This window comes from Ochotona princeps, chromosome 8 (assembly GCF_030435755.1).
Source record: "Ochotona princeps isolate mOchPri1 chromosome 8, mOchPri1.hap1, whole genome shotgun sequence".
Lineage (NCBI taxonomy): Eukaryota > Metazoa > Chordata > Mammalia > Lagomorpha > Ochotonidae > Ochotona > Ochotona princeps.
This window is the reverse complement of record NC_080839.1, coordinates 10,780,433-10,796,247: the sequence shown is the minus strand read 5'-3', so window position 1 is coordinate 10,796,247 and position 15,815 is coordinate 10,780,433. Positions and strand designations below refer to the sequence as shown.

Genomic DNA, 15,815 nt, shown 5'->3' with positions numbered 1-15,815 from the left:
CTCTCCAAATTGCTGGAACAGCAAGGGCTGGGCTAGGCAGGAGCCAGGAGCCGAGAACTTCAACAGGGTCTCCCACATGAGTGGTTGGAGTCCAAGCACTTGAGCCATCTTCTGCTTTTTTTTTTAAAGATTTATTTTATTTTTATTGGAAAGATGCACAGAGAGGAGGAGAGACAGAGAAGAAGATCTGTGTGTTGATTCACTCTCCAAGTGGCCACAATGGCCAGAGCTCAGCCATTCTGAAGCCAGGAGCCTGGAGCTTCTTCTGGGTCTCCCATGCAGGTGCAGGATCCCAAGGCTTTGGGCCATCTTCTACTGTCTTCCTAGGCCACAAGCAGGGAGCTGGATGGGAAGCTGGACTGCTGGGACACAAACTGGCACCCATATGCGATCCGGGTACGTGCAAGGTGAGGACTTTAGCCACTAGGCTACAGTGCCACCCCCCTTTTTTTCTTTTTAAGATTTATTTGTTTTATTGGAAAGGCGGATCAAGTTTATGGAGGGGAGAGACAGAAAAATCTTCCACCCACTGGTTTGCTCCCCAAATAGCCATGATGGCCAAAGCTGAGTCAACCTGAAGCCAGGAGCTTCTTCCAGGTCTCCTATACCAGCGCAGGGTCCCAAGGCTTTGGACCATTCTCCACTGCTTTCCCAGGCCACAAGCAGGGAGCTCGATGGGAAGTGGACATACCTGGAGCCCATATGGGATCCCGGTACTTGCAAGGTGAGGATTAGACATTGAACCATTGCACTGGGCCCCATCTTCTGCTGTTTAAGAAGAGTATTTGGGACACCAACCAGTGCCCATATGGGATGCTGGTATTTAAGGTGGTGACTTTACTGTCCATGCCACAGAGCCATTTTCCAAAACCAGTTTTATAAATGTTTATTTCAGTAAACTGTCTGCATATGGTTTGGGTGACATGGGAGGGACAGACCTAATTCTAAAGGCGGTCAGAAAACTCATAATTTTCATTTGTAACAGATTAGATGGTCTCTTTGAATGATAAATGCTTGTTTTTATATTTGAGAGCAGAGAATTCTGCCTAGAAGTATTTCTGATTGGTGTTAGCGAGTTTTTTAAGGAGAAAGCTTTTTTCCCCGCTCTTATTAAAACCTAGCGAAGTTTCAAAGATAAGGCAGATGTTTACATTCAGTACAAGCCGACATTTGAGGCTTAAGATCATAACAACATAGTCTGTTGGCCCAAGCGGAGTGATCCCAGCCGCCCACTTAGATCTACATTGAGTTCCCTGGCTGTTGACAGAAATTTGGGGGACATTTTTCCTCCTGTCCCTCTTCTTTGCAAATAAAATTAATTAGTTAAGGTCATATTAGCACGAATATTTTCTTCCAAGACCTGTAAGTCTACTCTCTCCCCTTTACCTATGGAGAAATGGAATCTGAGGGGAGTCGTGGTAAGGGGGCTGCTACTAGTTGAGAAATTACCAATGCACTGTTTTGGGTTTTTTTTTGTATAGCACATGTTTAAACCATCTGCAAGGATGAACACAGCAGTGCATCCAGATGTTAGCCATCTCTTTTTGCAAACCTGCATTGTGAAAGCACGGTGACCTACTTCTTTTGCTGGTTTCTGCTTGTGGTCGGCCTGGAACCCTCACCCCAGTGTTCTACTGGGTCACGGCTAGCCCGCTGGAGCCTTGTTCCTTGGCTAGAGACGCGTTTCTTGGTTTCCTCGTATAGGGAGCGTAAATAAGCCACCGTCTAGTGAACGTGGAGCAGTTCAAGAACTGGCAGGCTACGCACTCCCAGAGAAGGGTGCCAGATGCGCCCGGGATGAACCGGGGACGCGCGGCTCCTGCACCTGCGGGCGCCGAGGACCGTGGCCGGGCAGGCGGGGCCGGGGCGGGGCGCGCATGCGCGGCGAGGGGGCGGGCCCGGGGCGGGGCGGCGCGCGCCGCCCGGAGCGTGTGGCGGCGGCGAGAGCCGGGGCGGCGGGTTCGCGGCCGGGGCGTGCGCTGGCGGGCCGGGGCCCGGAGGACCAGCAGCACCCTGAAGGCGAGCTAGCAGCCCACGACTGGACGAGCGGACGGCGCTGCTCCTGCGGCTGCGGCTGCCGCGGGCTCGGGCGCGCGGCCCGGTGGCACCGAGGACCACCGCGGCACCAGCTGCGCGGCGGGCGCCTCGGGTCGGAGCGCACCACCAGGTGGGTGGGCCGGACCGGGTCGGGAGGCGCGGCGGCTGAGGGGAGCCCTGAGGGACCGCGGGCGCGCGGAGGGGGACCCGGCGGCTCCCGCTGCCTGCTGGGCCGCGCGGGGACGGCGCCCGCGGTTGTCATGGAAATCACCCAGCCCAGCGGAGCCCTTGGCCGGGGCGTCTTTGCACAGCAGTCCCGAGTGTGGCCCGAGGAGGCCCCGCGCCCGGGGCTGGCTGGAGCGGGTGCCGGGTCGCGCGCCGTCGGGGGCTGGGGGAAGGACACGCGCCCTTACCCGGGTCGCGCGGATCTCCCCTACCCCGGGGCTGGGGCTGGTGCCTCCCGAACGCCCAAGGCCTCAGCGTAACCCGGTATGTATAGGAGCTCAGGACTGCCTCCTGGCCAACCCTGCATCCCTCTTCTGTCGGTACCCCCATGCCCAGCCACTTGTCCTGGCACCTTGGCTTTTTCTGTCTTATTTCTGCCCGGCTTGGCTAGTCGGCTCACTGAGGCCTCTGAGACATTTGCGGGGTCCTGTGCGTGGTTCTCTCCAGTCGGCGACGCGTAGGCCCTCGGCAGCTGAGCCTCTCGGAATGGCAGAGGTAAACGTAGACGTCTTTGTGGGCGGAGGAAGGCTATCTGGGTGGCCTCTGCTCTCTCCTGCCCTCTGACATTACATAAGGATGCGTGCCTGCCTCCTGCCTCGGATTCGTCCCCCATGACAGATGATGAACGAATTCCTTCCGGCGAGAAGGGAGAGGAGGCCGCTGAGAAGCACCCCCCCCCCCCCATTCTGGTCGAGGCTTGGCTATGCTTAAGTGTTTTAAGTGGCTGCCTTCGAATTTGATTTATCACCTGCCCGTTAGAGTGGGCATCTATCAGCCAAGGTGGGTGGGGTCGCCCTGTGGCTGTTGCAAGTGCAGTTCTGTTTGGTTCACGCCCAGTGTCCAGTGGGTTGTGTGGTCTGTGGGGCTGGGCCGGGGCTGAGCTGGCTGACTGGCGTGTGAGTGCTGGTTCTGTCACTTGCCGACTCTGGTTCTCCCCATTCTCAGCTCTCCAGAAGGCAAGAGCAGAAACTCCTTGGCCCAGTTTGCTTTGAAATCTTGACGCTGTTTAGGTTGTCCTAGAATTAAGCCATTTTCCTCCCCTTTGGTTAAAAACAAGCTTGCTTTAGCAGGAATGATGTGCTTGACGTACAGTCTGGAGTCTGTGTTTCGGAGGTTCTTTGCTGAAATGCTTGTTTCTGGAAGATTGCGGTGCAAGGAAGGTGAATGATGCTGTCCGCAGGAGAAGGCCGGCATGGTTGGAGGGGTCTTGCACGGAGACCATGTCCCAGGGGCGGTGCTGCCGCTGAGTGAGCCAGGCAAGGCGTGCTTCCCTGTCATGTAAACACGCTTCTATAGCAATAAGCCAGAGTTTTGGGGGATAGGGGTGTGGGTGAGGGTGGAGGGGGTTGGAAGACAGAGATGAAGGCTGGGAAAATCGAAAGAAGACTAGATTTCTACCGGGCACTCGAATGACTTGTGCTTATCTAGCTACTGTGCCTTTTGTTTTGTTTACTGCTGTGTTCGATCTCAAGAGTGTTTACCCGCCCCTGTCTCCTGAGTAAACACCAGGCCAGGGGCTGACCTTAAGTTTTATCCCATTGTTTTGGAAACTGGATTTCTCATAGTATACTATTAAAATGAATATTAGAGATTTTAAAAAAATGACTTTCAGAACACAATGAAATAAAAACAGGGCCCTGCATGGTAGCCTAGCAGCTGAAGTCCTCGCGTTGGGATCCCATATGGGCGCGGTTTCTAATCGCGGCATCCCTGCTTCCCATCCAGCTCCCTGCTTGTAGGCCTGGGAAAGCAGTCGAGGACGGCCCAAAGCCTTGGGACTCTGAACCTGTGAGGGAGACCCAGAAGAGGCTCTTGGCTCCTGGCTTTGAATTGGCTCAGCTCTGGTCATTGTGGCCACTTGGGGCAGTGAATCATTGGATGGAAGATCTTCCTCTCTGTCTTTCCTAATTTTTTTATAGCTCACTTTCCAATAAAAAATAAATGCATCTTTAAAAAAAGAAATAAAAACAATATATCTGAGAGCTTCTTTGTAAGTGGCAGTCTACCAGAATGGTGGGTTGTGTTTAGCAGAGAGCCCTTGTGTCCCGTTAACCAGATGCCTAGCTGGGAACATGTTCAGTGAGCATCTCTATGAATGTACCCCGGGACAGGTGCAGAAGGGCACTGTGGGACTCATTGATCCTGTACTCCCACCCTATGATTTAACTATTCAAGAATTTACCAAAGGAAGGCTGCACTGGGTGGGGGGACAGAGAGAGAGAGAGAGAGAGACTGACTGACTCACTGTCCATAAATACTGGTTTAACTTTTTTTTTAATGGAAAACTCTCTTTAAGCTTTCATATTCCAGAAGTGTTCCCTTAGTTTCATCAGCTATTCAAGGTGTCAGGAAGATTTGACTTTCACTGAGGAAAATGCATGAATTGGCAGTGAGGAAGGCTGGATGGTGGGGCTACTTTTGTAGAACCTGATTATGAGCTGGTTTGGAGAGTTTTTTGTTGTTGTTGTTGTTGTTGTTGTTTAAATTTATTTGAAAGGCAGATCTACAGAGAGAGAAGGAAAGACAGAGAGAAAGCTCTTCTGTCTGCTGGTTCATTCCCCAAGACCACAACAGCCAGAATTGAGCCATAGGAGCCAGGAGCTTCTTTCAGGTCTTCCATGTGGGTGCAGGGTTCCAAGGCTTTGGGCCATCTTTAACTGCTTTTCCAACCACAAACAGGGAGCTGGATGGGAAGTGGAGCAGCCGGGACATGGACTGGCACCTGTATGGGATCCTGGGAAATGCAAGGCAAGGATTTTAGCCACTAGGTTACCGCACTGGGCCCTGGAGAGATCCCTTTTAAACAGCCCCCACTCCACCCACCTTGTTTAGAGTCCTACAACAGAAGCCCCGTGAGAAGTGCTTAAACTAGGGACACTAATATTAACATCTGTGCAAGCTTGCTTTGTTTTGTCTCTCTATGCTTTTGAGGAAAACACCTTCTTGAACCTGATCCCTAGAAATGTACATGTATTTTTGTGCCTATGCACATTTTGCTTGATTTAAACTTTTTTTTTTGTATTTTGATGGGATTTCAGGCTCACAGAAGAGTTGCAGGAATAATCCAAATTCTCTGGAAGCCTTAGCTTGGACTCTCCAAGTCTTGAAGTGTTGCTACTTTTGCTTTAATTCCTTTCTCACTCATGTGGAATTACTCTTTCCCTGAACTGTTCAAGGATAAGTTGCAGGCTTGATACCTTGTCTCCAAATCCTTCACTTTTTTCAAACAAAAATGTTCTTTTCATAACAGCAGTACAGTGATTGAAAACCAGGAAATTTGTGTTGATAAAACACCTTTGTGCAATATACAGTTCTTATTCAGATCTTGCCAGTTGTCTTAGTAATGACCTTTACAGCAAAAGAAAATTCTGGATTTCCTATTGCACTAAGTTTTTCTGTCTCTGTCATTTTTAATCTGAAAAAGTTCCTGAGTCCGTGTACATCTCATGGTGTTGACATATTTAAAGATTAGTGACTGTGTTTTTAGATAATGTCCCTCAGTTTGGGTTTCCTGTGTCTTCCTTATGATTAGATTCAGGTCCTGTCCTTCTGGCAGGAGTTGGCAGAATCGAGGCTGTAGGGTTGTCAGTGTGCTCCTTCAGGAGGCATCTGTTGACTATTAGAGCTTTGACAGGTCCTACTAACTTTGGTCCTTTGACGAATGCCTTTGTCGCCTTATTGAGAAGTTACCATCTCCCCTTTGTATTCAGCATGTATCTGATAGACACTTGCCGGGATGGAAATTCTGTTAGTCTTTGTGCCCCACACCCTGGTTTTAGCCATTACACTGCTCACTTGATTCAGTTATGATGGTTGACAGATGGTAATTTCTAATCTCACATTTCCCTCTGCATAGAGTAGCTGGAATTTTTTTAAAAGAAAAAAAAAAAAAAGAAATAGCTTTACTTCTCATTCATTAATTTTTTTTTTTTACTTTATTCAAAAGATTGTTAGTCGTTTTGTTGCTCTACTTGTCCCAGATTTGACCAGTGGAAGCCCCTTCAAGCTGGATCTTATGTTCTTTTGACATGTCATCATCATCATCTGAGGACTTTTTTTTCCTCCTGGTACAAAATCTTCAAGACTCTGCCTGTATTTTCCCTGGCTCTGGTTCTTTTTTAGGTGAGTGGTATTAAAACCCAAAACCTGGGCATTAGCATGCTCGTTTCTACTGAGATGTCATTGTTGGTAGACCTTATCAGTGGTCAGTTATTCTTTTTGTAAACATAAATATAATCATGATATACAGAATTTCTGTGATTTCTTTTTTTCTCACACATTAAAAAAAAAGTATTTGAAAGGTAGAAGGAGATCTTACTACCACTGTTTTACTTTCCAGGAAATTCTGGCCAAGTTTAAGCCAGAAGCCTGGATCTTGGTTCTGGTTTCCCATATGGGTGTCAGGGATGCAAGCACTTGGCCCATTGCATGCTGCCTCCCAGGGCTCACTTTAGCAGAAAGCTGGAACCAGAAGATGCTGCTTGGGATACCTGCATTCCATGTTGTAATGGCAATGCAGCAATGCAGACATCCCAACTGGCATCTTTTTTATTTTTAAAGAATGTATTTATTTGAAAGTCAAAATTAAACAGAGAAGGAGAGACAGAAATTTTCCATCTGCTGGCTCATTCCCTAGATGTTTGCAGCAGCCAAGGCTGGGCCAGGCGAAGGCCAAGAGCCTTCACCCATTCTTTCATGTGAGTGGTTGGTACCCAAACCCATGGGCCCTCTCGGGCTGCTTTTCCTAGGGTATGAGCAGGGAGCTGGATGGAAGTGGAGTGGGCAGAACACAAACTGGCACTCATGTGGGATGCTGGTGTCACAGGCATTACGTGCTGTGCCTCCGTGCTGATCCCCCATGGGGCATCTAAATTCACTGGAGCACACATTCTTCTGCTTTTTCAAATTTAATGCTTTGTCTGTAAGAGCTGTTGGTGCTGATAAAACAAGTTTGCTTTGTCTTTTTAGTCCCGGGAATATAGCCGAACCATAATTTATGTAATCATTCCTTATTGATGGAGATTGACGTGATGTCCAACTTTTTACCCTAAAATAGTGAGATACATGCACCTCCTCAGTGTTAGTACGGAGCTTCCAGGCTGCTGGATGCATCTCTGGCCTGAAGAGTCCCTTTGAACGGACAGTTTGGCCAGATGACTCCTTACGAGTCCCTGTCAGCTTGTGCTCATCACCAATGTGTATGTAACACGCATGGTTCTGTTTGACTCAATCAGCGTTGAAGACAGTGAGTCGTGTTAATTATTCCAGCTCAGTGCACAAAAAGGCATGATTTTAATTCATTTTCCAAACTGCCAAGAAAATTGAAGACCTTTTCTTACTAATTTATAGTTTTGGTTTCTGTGAACTATCTTGTTTGTATTCTTTACCTGTGTGTTCTTGTTAGCTTGATTGTCTTCATCTTAGTGTATTGTGGAAATTATTATCAATCTGGACTTTATTCTTGGTGGCCCTTATAAAACTCTTTTAAGTGTGATGTATATTTTGTCCTAAAGGAGAGGGAAGCTAGTGTCTGGATATCTGACAGGTGTCTCCAAGTGTCCTCTGACGTCTCTCAGGAGGGCACTGTGGTGTTGGGGGAGGTGGGGGAAGCCGAGATGGGGCTGGTTAGGGCACGCGACTGAGGTTCATAATAAAATAGAAGGTGGGGGAGGGTGGAAAAAAGAAGCTGAACTGGGGTTCAAATCCAGGTCTCTCTGGGACTCGTGCCACTTCCATTGCATCATGTAGCTTTCTTCACAGGAATTTAAAAATAAGTGTTTTACTTGGTGTATTCCAGAACCGATGAAGATGAATGACTTGGTCTCACGAGTAGCAAAAATTTCTGTTCTCAGTATTTTGCTTTTGCCAGTCTGAAAATTCTTTTGCTCAGCATCAAAACCATTAATTTCATCCCTAGACATAGGGTGAATGTTGGAGCTGCACTTCTGTGAGACTCCAACCAGCTGTGTGACTTTGAGCAAGCAGCCCCATCTCTTTCTGTCCAGTTTCTCATGTGGAAAACTGGGCTGATGGTGGCAGCAGCTGCAGAGGCTTACTGGGGATTAAATGAGTGTCACACATCAAGTGTTTGGAGTGGTGCCTAGTGCCTGGGACGGCAAGAACACGAGCTGTTGGGGTGAGTTGATGTCTGTGGTCTGTGAGGTCAGCCTGAAACTTGGAGTGACATCAGCCTGTTCTCCGTGAGATTCACCTGGGCAGGGCCTCGGAAGCGAAAGGTGCATGTTTGTGGTCAGGGCTGCAGGAGCCTCATGCTGTGGTGATAAAGGTGAAGTATCTTACCTTCTGGAACAGGAGCAGGAAGACAAAGGGACAACCTCATCCCATCCCAGCCTCTCTTCCTCGGACCCTCCCAGAGCCCTCTCCCTCAGACATTTCCTTGTTCTCCTGACCTCAGGTTCCTGAGGTCCTTGTTGTACCTTTAAAAAAAATATGTATTTTCATCTATTTGAAAGGAGGAGGAGGAGAAGGAGGAGAGAGAGAGAGAGATATCTTCCATTTGATGGTTCACTCTAAATGTGTGCAGCGGACAGGGCTGGGCCAGGCTGAAGCCATGAGCCAGGAACTTCTCTGGGTCTCCCATATGGGTTACAGGGCTCCAAACACTTGAGCCCTCATTTACCTGCCAGGATGTGCATTAGCAGGAACTGGGATGGTAAGTGGGGTATCCACGACTGAAACCAGCACTCCAATAGTGCTGGGTGTTTCTGCATTGAGTGTGGATGTGTCAAGCAGTGGCTTAACTCACTGTGTCTCGTTTGCCCCTCATCATGTCATGTGAAATGGGATTTCGGGGTCTCCTGGAAATGCCCTGCAATTTCTTGCTCACCTCTTTCTGTAATCCCAGTGCAGCTTCTATCAGCTGCTGTTATCGAAACCAGATGATCAGAGTAATTCAACCTAAGGTGTGGGGTGCCTTTGTTCCCCTCTTCTGTGTTGCTTGTATTTTTCAGGATGAATGATCTGCATATACATTCTGGAAGTGTCAAGGCGTTCTATTAAACAGGTAGATGTTTCTGAGAAAACAGATGCCCTGTTCAAGCATCGCCCTGGATTACAGGTTATGACTGCTGGGATGGGCTTTGGCTGCCAAGCGAAGAATCAGATTTGTCATTGCAGGGAGTTGGAGCTGTCCTCTGTCAACAGTTGAGTGGATTTTTTCATAGGGTCTACTCTCTAGCAAGCACTGCTGATTTCATGATAGGGTCAGCTTCCTCAGGTTATGTCATGGTCAATAGGGTCATTGGTGCTGTATACTTCCTTGTACTTGGCCAGCAGAAGCAGGGAAGCAGACAAGCAGACAAGGCAGTGGGTTCACAGGCATTGCGTCCTGCTGGCAGCAGAGGGTCAGGTGGCTTCTCCTGGACCAGTGATGTGAGAGTGCTGTACACTGATTGACTAAGGTTAGTGTTGCTCCAGGGTGGTCCCCCAACCATTTGGTTTGCTTGAGAAGTAGTTACAATGTACCTTCTGAGATTCAATAGTGGAACCCAGAGATCTGTTTTGACAAGCCCTCCAGATGATTCTGATACAACATCAAGTTTGAAAACTGCTTCCTCAGCCTCCACTCCCTAGCTGGAGATGGGACTAGCTATTCCCAAAACCCAGGATCACTCTGTTGTCTGAATAGAGTGAAGGAAGAATGGATTTTGGATGGTCATCCCATAGTGTGAACTGAGCACCATGGCCAGTGACCCATGGGAAGCTCTGCTCTCTGGTGCCTCTCATTCCCCATCTAATCATCTCAGCTAAGTTTCCTGGCATCCATGCCTACAGCCCTTGTCGCTCCTCTGCATCCTCCCTCTAGGACTTGGTGCTTAAGGAAGCAGCATCCTGCTTTCTCCCCCGGCTTTGCCTCTCACCCAGCAGGGCTGACTTGCACCAGCACACAGAATCTGGGCTGACTCTTCTGATACTCTTCCTGCAGCTGTTCCTGACTGCATTCAGATGTATAGGCTTTGCTCGTTGTGCTGTTCTTCACTCAGTGAGAAAAAGTAGATAGCAGTGTGCTGGCAGGAGCTAGCAGAGCATTTAGGGAATTGGCCTGGAGCAGCCATGGGGACTACCTGCAGTGGTACGTGGGCTCTTTCTCTGGCTTTGCCTGCGATGGCCTGCTTTATGCCCTTCTTGTCACAGAATAGTTGCCACTTTGTGTTGAAGTATAGTAAAAGAGCCATCTCCATGGTATGATTTGTGAGACCAAAATAGCCCACTGTTCCAAGTTTTTCCTGAAATGAGTTTGAATATATCTAGATTTTTCTTGACTTTCTGATGCTTAATCTACAGGTTCATCTTAACACATGAAAAAGATGTTTAGGGGCAGTCTTACACTAAGCTGTATAGTCATTAGCACTAATGACTGAGGAAGGAGGAACAGAGTAGAGAAGGGTCCACAGCCCTGTTATTTATTTATTTATATTGAAAAGGAAGATTTACAGAGGAGAGACTGAGCGACAAAGATCTTCCATCTGCTGGTTCACTCCCCAAATGGCCACAACGGCTAGAGCTGAACTGATCAGAATAAGGAGCCAGGAGCCTTTTCCAGTTCTCCCATATGGCTGCAGGGTTTCAAGGCTTTGGACTATCCTCTATTGCTTTCCTGGGTCACCAGCAGGGGGCTGGCTGGGAAGTGGAGCAGCTGGGATACGAAGCTGCATCCATATGGGATGTGGGCACTTGGAGGTGGAGGATTAGCCTGTTGGGCCATTGTGCCAGTCACTACAGCCATATTTTTCAAATAGCAGTTCTTTTTTTTTTTTTTTTTTTTTTTTTTTAGATTTATTTATTTTTATTGCAAAAGCAGATACACAGGAAGAAGGAGAAACAGAAAGGAAGATCTTCTGTCCAATGATTACTTCCCAAGTGACCGCAACAGCTGGAGCTGTGCAGATCCAAAGCCAGGAGCCTGGAGTCTCTTCTGAGTCTCCCATGTAGGTGCAGGGTCCCTAGGCTTTGGGCCATCTTCGACTGCTTTCCCAGGCCACAAGCAGGGAGCTGGATGGGAAGTGGGGCCGCCGGGATTAGAACCGGTGTCCTTATGGGATCCTGGCATGTTCACTGCGAGAACTTTAGCCGTTAAGCCACTGTGCTGGATCCATCAAATAGCAGTTCTTCATGGAGTCAATCTGAGGTTGCAACTTTTTAAAAGTCTTTTTTTAAAATGAATAAAATATTAAAAATCTACCTGTTCTTATGGAAAGCTTAGATCTTTTCTTTTGGTAAATCATTTATTTGTGTGCAGTGTATTTTGTGTGTTATTACTTCCTGATTTTCCGTACTATGAATTTTGGTTAAGACATATTTAATCCCCAGGGTGAGTGAAGGAGTTCCTAACCTGCTTCAGGAAGGAGGGAGCCACACTGGCTGTGTGTACAGTTGGGTTTTTTTCCTTGGGAAAAGTTCTCTGATTTTGGTCAGAAGTTGGGGCTCTGAGACTCACTACAGATCAAGAACAGTGGGTCTAAGATGAGCAAAGTCTTTCAGTGGTATGGACCAGGGACAGTGGAGTTGGTGCCATGGGAACAACAGAAAGTTCTAAACCTTCTGGTTTGTTTTCTGTGGGATTTGGCCACCCAGAACCAGATCCTCATGATGTTGGTTGTACTTTGCATAGCCACCTGGAGACCAGGGAGACCAGTGGCAGAAAGCGTGGTGATTTGTTGGAGGTTTAGAGTTGAACCCATCGCTTCTGGGTCCTTGAATCTGGCACGGTGAATCAACATCTGTCTAGCAGCAGAGAGGAGAGATCCACCTTGTTCAGGGTGGGCTGCAATGAAACCTTTGCTTCTAATTTCCCCAGAATCCCCCAGGTCGCAGAAGTGACAGGGCCACTCCCAAATCACATTGACTGGCCTGGAGCAGTCATGATAGGCATCAGGCATCACAAATCATGCGCAGTCATGTCTGTGACATGTCTATTTTTGGGGGAGGAGACAGGTTGGATTATAGGAAAGAAAAAATGTTAAATATCACCAATCTCATTTATAAACGGGAGAAAGGGTCTGGCTCCCAGGAGCTTAATAATTTCAGTGGGACAGACCTATGAACTCAGTGTGCTGGAAAATTGTGGGTAACAATATTCTGTTTACAACTACCCCTCCTTCCACCCTTCAACTTGACAGTCTTAGTAATGGTTTTTCTCCTTGGTATCTCGATTTTTTTAAAGATTTTTTTTTTTTTTTTAATTTGGAAGAGCTTCATAGAAAGGGGAGAGAGAGAGAGAGAGCGAGAGAGAGAGAGAAACAAACTGTCTTCCTGTCTGCTGGTTCACTTCCCACATGGCTATAGTGACCAGGGCTGAAGCCTGGAACTCTATCCGGGTCTCCCACATGGGTGCAGGAAGCCAAGCACTTGGACTGTTTCCTGCTGCCCTCCGGATGAATAGGGAGCTAGAGCTGCAGGTAGTAGAGCAGCTCAGACTCAAACCAGTTACAGGTGGCAGCTGTGCCACATGCAGGCCCCTAATGTCTGTGCATTTAAAATGTGTTAAAGTGGCTAGAAGGCATACCATTGCCCAGGGCACCCCCGAAGGGAATTGTTGCGGAAGAGGGAGATGCTAAGAGGCAGGGCAACCAACCAGGGTCAAGGGAGGAAAATGTGGCAGAGTTGCTAGAAGGAAACGAGGGTAGAGTGGAAGGACTGTGACTAGGGGAGTGTGAATCTTCCTCTTCCCGTTCCCTCTTTCTGGGGAAGATAGATTATTTCTTCATTGCTCCCTCCTTGCCATGCCTCCAACAGCCGGTGTAGTTGTGACAGTGCCTGAGGGCTGCATGGCTGAACTGGTGTGGGTTCTTGATGTAGCTTCACACACATGTCTATTTAGGGAAGTCCTTCTTTAGTCTGTTGCCGTGGAAATCCAGCCTCCTTATCCTTTCACTTTCTCTACCCTCAGCAGTGATTCAGCAGTAGCTCTCTAGAGTAGAAGAAACCAGTTCTCATCAAGACCTTGGAATACCAAAAATATGTGCCCGATGCTAAGGCTGTCTTTCCTGGTCCAAGTAGAGCTTCCGGTGCCTTTCCCTAACCCCTGCTGCCTGTCCCCACATCCCTGCTCTTGAGCAGATAGACCCACAGTGTAACGCAGGGCTTGTGTTAAGGTTCAAACCCTGTCAGGTGGACTGGTGATCACTTTCCACCAGCATGTTTTCCCCTGATCATTGGCACAGACATATCTTCTTGTCTTTGGTCTGAACTGCCTTTCCTTTCCTGATAGCTTGACATCCTTCCTTATGTTCCCCACCTTTCGCTCCATGGACTACTTGTACCATATTTCTTACCTGTCTCATTTCTTGTTAGCCAAGACTGATGTGTTGGAGAAAGCTTACATGGATTTAAAGTTCTCAGTTAAAGCATAAGCTGATTAAGAAGGGGGGAAAAGAGTGAATTTTAGGTGGATGCAACTATATGTGAGTGTTACCCCCTTTAAGAAATGTCCTTAAGAAGCTCTGAGCACATTTCAGGGATGAAGCTTTTACAAAAAAAAAAAAAAAAGTTTATTTTCTTTGTGTGCCTTTCCCCTTTAAACACAGCAGAGCCCTGGGATACGGGAACCTGTCTTATTGATACCTTAAGTCATTTTGCAGATCATCAATGTTCATGCAGCAGGTACCCAAGACAGGTGTTTTGACATTATTGTTACAGATGCTTTTGAGCTGGATGGTGTTTTGAGCATCTCCTCTATAGGGAGAAAGATCTTTCAGTTTGAGTCAATTTAATTATTTAATCACTATTACATATGTATTTTTAAAAATTTAGATCCTGTCACTTTTTTTAGGTTTATTATTTATTTTTATTGGAAAGTCAGATATACAGAGAGGAGGAGAGACAGAGAGGAAGATCTCCTGTCCGATGATTCACTCCACAAGTGGCTGCAATGACGGGAGCTGAGCCAGTCTGAAGCCAGGAGTCAGGAGCTTCTTCTGAGTCTCCCACGTAGGTGCAGGGTCCCAAGGCTTTGGGCCGTCCTCGACTGCTTTTCCAGGCCACAAGTAGGGAGCTGGATGGGAAATGGGGCTGCCAGAATCAGTGCCCATATGGGATCCTGGGCATGCAAGGTGGACTTTAACTGCTGGTTTACCGCGCCAAGCCCGCTATTACATAATTACAAAAAGATTTATTTGTTTTTATTGGAAAGGCAGATTTACAGAGAGATGCAGAGACAGAAAATTTTCCACCTACTGGTTCATTCTACAAATGGCCACAATAGCCAGAACTGAGCTGATTTGAATCCAGGAGCCAAGGACTAGCTTCTTATGTGTTTCCCACACTGCTGCAGGGTCTCAAGGCTTTGGGCCATCCTCCAGAGCTTTCCTAGGCCACAGACAGAGAGCTTGATGGGAAGTGGGGCACCTGAGACATGAATTCATGGCACTTGAGTGGGGAGGATTAGCCAATTGAGCCACTGTGCTGGGCCCAGATGTCTTCTTACTCAAATACCTTTATCAAGCTATGTATTAGCCTGTTTGATTAAAGAGAGAAGAAAAAGCAGTGAGGGGATTGTGAGTAGTGAGAGGTCTGTGGTATGGATAAGTTAACTGGCTCAGGAAAAGGATGCTTCAGTGATAGTGTAGCACCCTGGGAAACATTCTTTTTTTTTTTTTTAAGATTTATTATTATTTTTTTTTATTACAAAGTCAGATATACAGAGAGGAGAGAGAGAGGAAGATCTTCCGTCCGATGATTCACTCCCCAAGTGAGCCGCAGTGGCTGGTGCTGCGCCGATCCAAAGCCAGGAACCTGGAACCTCTTCTGGGTCTCCCACATGGGTGCAGGGTCCCAAGACCTTGGGCCATCCTCTGCTGCTTTCCCAGACCACAAGCAGGGAGCTGGATGGGAAGTGGAGCTGCTGGGATTAGAACTGGTGCCCATATGGGATTCTGGTGCATTCAAGTCGAGGACTTTAACTGCTAGGCCATCGTGCCGGGCCCGGGAAACATTCTTGTATCAACAGGGTTGGTGAGAGGTCCCAAGGCATTGAAGCTCATCTCAGTCAATCTCTCTTGGGGCCACTCTGGGCTTTGCAATAGTGATTTGACTGTTTACCCTGGTACCTGTGCGTGCCCTGGGCCTGACAGCTCTGGTCACCCTGTGTGTATGTGGATCTGTCCTCGTCCTTAGCTGCCTCAGGAAAGTGAGTTCTAAGCTGTAGTGGATGTGACTTATTTCAAACAGGTGTAAGTGAGGTATCCAATTCCAGAGCAGTACTCACCATGTCCTTCGCTGGAACTGGACCTCACAGGATTTGACCTGTTATATTCACACAGGTGGTTTGTTTCATAAATAGTTAAGAGTTGTACAAATTAGTGTTTGTCATGGCAACCAGCTGCTCACGGCTTACACAATGACCCTAACTTAATAGACTGATTAGTGAGTATGGACAGGAACTGTTTTTACCCCACAGCTTAGGTTTGTTTGCATTGCGTATGTAAGCCAGCTGTTAAACATTGTGGATAGTAAGCAGGAATTTGGTATATTAAAATTGTTTTCTAGGCAGACCTAGAAATAGGATTGATTTGCTTTCTTAGCATTTTAAGTGG

General features: G+C 47.6%; 1 protein-coding gene across 11 annotated transcripts in view; it reads left to right on the top strand.

Moving 5' to 3' along the window:
• Positions 1-1,924: 1,924 nt before the first annotated feature.
• INPP4A (inositol polyphosphate-4-phosphatase type I A) overlaps positions 1,925-15,815 on the top strand; it is a 143,866-nt gene continuing 129,975 nt past the window's right edge. For 3 of the 11 annotated variants that reach the window (XM_058667549.1, XM_058667545.1, XM_058667543.1), the window contains exon 1: positions 1,925-2,167. The gene's annotated coding sequence lies outside the window, so the exon portion shown is untranslated. The remainder of the gene's footprint in view (positions 2,168-15,815) is intronic. The other 8 variants (XM_058667546.1, XM_058667551.1, XM_058667544.1 and 5 more) reach the window with 4 other exon arrangements.